Source organism: Cynocephalus volans, chromosome 9 (genome assembly GCF_027409185.1).
Source record: "Cynocephalus volans isolate mCynVol1 chromosome 9, mCynVol1.pri, whole genome shotgun sequence".
Lineage (NCBI taxonomy): Eukaryota > Metazoa > Chordata > Mammalia > Dermoptera > Cynocephalidae > Cynocephalus > Cynocephalus volans.
The window spans coordinates 45565357-45569536 of NC_084468.1; positions in this window are offsets into that span (position 1 = coordinate 45565357).

The window sequence follows — 4180 nt, forward strand, 5'->3', positions numbered from 1 at the left end:
ACATTCTGGGAAAGGAAAAACATAGAGTCAGTATAAAGATCAGTGGTTGCCAGGGGTTTGAGAGGAAGAAGAGCTGGATGGATTGTGGAGCCCAGCTATTCTGTGTGAGAGTATAACAGTAGATATATGACATTACGCATTTGTCAAAACCCATAGAACCATACAACACAAAGAGAGAATCCTAATATAAACTATGGCCTTTATTAATAACAATATATTAATATTGGTTCAGCAATTGTGACAAATGTACCACACTAATACAAGAAGTTAGTGATAGGGGAAACTGTCAGGGGGAAGGACGAACGATATGGTAATTCTCTGTATTATCTGCTCAATTTTTATGTAAACCTAAAACTATTCTAAAAAGTAGAGTCTGTTAATTAAAAGAGAGAGAGAGAGAGACTCAGAATAGTCAGTTTTCATCATAAAGGAAAACTCTGTTCTCTACCATACCTCATTTCTCACTGTTTCTTTAAGGACCCTTACCTATTTTGTTCACCTTTGTATGCCCAGTGGCACATAGGTGCTCCGGAAAGGCTGCTGAATTGATAGGCTCACAGAGATTTAGCCATTAAAACTCTGCTCTTACGTCTTTATGCTCTATTTTAACAGATAAACCTTCATCAAGTGCAAACCACTGTATTAACAGTTATTACCTGTGGGACATTCAATGTGTGTCCACCATTTTTCTAGACCCTTGACAGGTAGTAATTCATTTACGTTTCACAAAAATCCTATGAAATTGGTACTTGTTTTACAGATAAGGAAACTGGGCCATAGAGAGTTTAAGTAACTTGTCCAGGGTTATAGAACCAGTAAGTGAGAGAGCCCAGGTTGGAACTCAAAGAGTCTAGTTCAAGAGGCCACACTCTTTTGACAACTCTGTAAAAATAGGAACGAGGGGAGTAAAGAGATGTATCTCTTCCCTTTAGGAGATTTCAGTCTGTTAGGACAACTAGGTATGAAGACAATGAACAATAATAGCTGTTCTCTCTCCTTTGGACAGCTCACTTGGACCCAGCTCTAACTGGCACATGTCATAATTTTTGACATGTGATCATTTTTGTTCATCTCTGTCCTGGGCCTAGTATTCCCAACAGACACTATCATGATCAACATTCAAAGCTATTGACACTACTTATTAATTGCTTCCTTGTGTTCATCTCCCCCAATTAGACTCAAACTAACAGGGATAACTTCTTATTCTTGGCTCTCTACCTGCATGGTAGGAGGTTGTCTTAGCCCATTCCTACTGCTATAATGAAATACCTTAAACTGTGCTATGGTTTGGATGGTTGTCCCCTCCGAAAGTCATGTTGAAATTGGATCCCCAATGTGGCAGTGTTGGGAGGTGGGGCCCAGTGGGAGGTGTTGGGTCATGGGGGAGGATCCCTCATGAATAGGTTAATGTCCTCCCTTGGGGATGAGTGAGTTCTCCCTCAATTAGTTCCCAGGAGAGGTGGTTGTTAAAGAGAGCCTGGCACCTCCCTTCCCTCTCTCTTGCATGCTCTTGCACACATCTGCTCCCTTTCCATTTTCTGCCATGAGTGGAAGCAGCCTGAGGCTCTTGCCAGATGCAGCTGTCCAGTTGTGAACTTTCCAGCCACCAGAATCATGAGCCAAATAAACCTCTTTTCTTTATAAATTACCCAGTCTCAGGTATTCTGTTACAGCAACACTAAACGAACTAAAACAGACTGGGTAATTTATTTCTCACAGAAAGCACAAGATTAAGGCACTGGCAAGTTCAGTCTCTGTTGAGAGCTTGCTCTCTCCTTCCGAGATGGCACTTTGTTGCTGCATACTCACATGGCAGAAGGTGGAAAGGCAAAAAGGCCAAGCAGCTCTTTTGAAGTCCTTTTAAGTATTTTTTTCAATTTTTAAAATTATTTTTAATTGACACATAACAAATGTACATATTTATGGAGTACGATGTGATATTTCGATATCTGTATACAATGTATAATGATCAAATCAGGATAATTAACACACTCATCACCTTAAACATTTATCATTTCTTTATGTTGGGAATATTCAAAATCCTCTCTTCTAGCTATTTGAAAATATACAATAAATTATTAATTACAGTCACCCTACAGTGCTATAGAACACTAGAACTTACTCCTCCTATCTAGCTGTAATTTTGTATCTGTTAACCAATCTCTCACTATCCTTCCCCTCCCCCACCATTCCTAGCTTTTAGTGACCACTATTCTACTCTCTCTTCTATGAGATCAACTTATTTAGCTTCCACATATGAATGAGAATATGCGGTATTTATTTTTCTGTGCTTGGCATATTTCACTTAACAGAATGTCCTTCAGGCTCACTCACATTGCTTCAAGTAGAAAGATTTCTTTCTTTCTTTTTATTTTTTATGGCTGAATTGTATTCCATTGTGTATATACACCACATTTTCTTTATCCATTCATCTGCTGATGGACACTTACGTTGATTCCATGTCTTGGCTATTGTTAACTGAATAGTGCTGTAATTAAAATGGTAGTGCAGATATCTCTTCAACATACTGATTTCCTTTTCTTTTTCTTTTTTGATAAATGCCTAGTAGTAGGGTTGCAGTCCTATTTTTAGTTTTTTGAGGAAACTCCATATTGTTTTCCATAATGGCTGTAGTGATTTACATTCCCGTCGACAGTGTATAAGAGTTCTCTTTACTCTGCATTCTCGCCAGCATTTGTTACTTTTTGTCTTTATGATAATAGCCATTCTAACTGGGGTGGAATAATATCTTATTGTAGTTTCGATTTGCATTTCTGTGATGATTAGTGATGTTGAACATTGTTTCATATACTTGTTGTCCATTTGTATGTCTTCTTTTGAGAAATGTCTATTTAGGTCATTTGCCCATTATTTAATTGGATTATTTGGTTTTTTGCTGTTGAGTTGTTTGAGATTCTTCTATAGTATGGATATTAATGCCTTGTCAAATGAATAGTTTGTAAATATTTTCTCCCATTCTGCTGGTTGTCTCTTCACTCTGTTGATTGTTTCCTTTGCTGTGCAGAAGCTTTTTAGTTTGATATAATCCCATTTGTCTATTTTTGCTTTTGTTGTCTGTGCTTTTGAGGTCATCTCCATAAAGTCTTTGCCTAAACCTATGTCTTGAAGTTTCCTTATGTTTTCCTCAAGTAGTTTCATAGATTCAAGTCTTATATTTAAGTCTTAAATTCATTTTTGAGTTGATTTTTGTGAATGGTGAGAGATGGAGGTCTAGTTTCATTCTTCTACACATGGATATCTAGTTTTCAGCACCATTTATTGAAGAGTCTGTCTTTTCCCCAATGAATATTTTTGGTACCTGTGTTGAAAATTCAGTTGGCTGTAAATATGTGGCTTTATTTCTGGATTTTCTACTCTGTTCCATTGGGTTATGTGTCTGTTTTTAAGCCTGTACCATGCTGTTTTAGTTACTATAGCTTTGTAGTATATTTTGAAATAAGGTAGTTTGATGCTTCTAACTTTATTCTTTTTGCTCAGGATCACTTTGGCCATTCAGGGTCTTTCATGGTTCCACACAAATTTTAGAATTTTTTCTATTTAGAGTTTTTTTCTATTTCTGTGAAGAATGTCATTGGTATTTTGATAGGAATAAATATCCTGATTTATTATTTGGTAGTATGTTCATTTCCACAATATTAATTCTTCCAATCCATAAAAATGGATGTCTTTCCATTTTTTGTGTGTCTCCTTCAATTTCTTTTATCAGAGTTTTATACTTTTCAGACGCCTTTTTTATAAGGTCACTTATCCCATCCGTGAGGGCTCCACCCTTATGACCTAATGACCTTTTAAAGCCCCCACCTCTTAATACTATCACATTGGAGATTAAGTTTCAACATATGAATTTTGGGGGACACATTCAGACCATAGCAGTGGTTAATAAATACTTTTGTATTGATTCACTGTTGGGAGAATGCTCAACGAGAGAATAAATTCAAGTCCAAGTTTCAATGAAAATAGAGCTCAAAAGTTATTGGGTGTGTGTTCATTTTTTTAGGACTTTTGATATTAAATGTCCACTTCACTTACATTATCTGTGATAGTCAATGTGTTTGAATTTAGCCATACCTTTGATGGCCCATTAGAGGGCAAAGTGCTTCAGTAAACCATTAAAATACAGGTAGAGAGGAACTCACCATTGGATCCCAGAGTTCAGGGG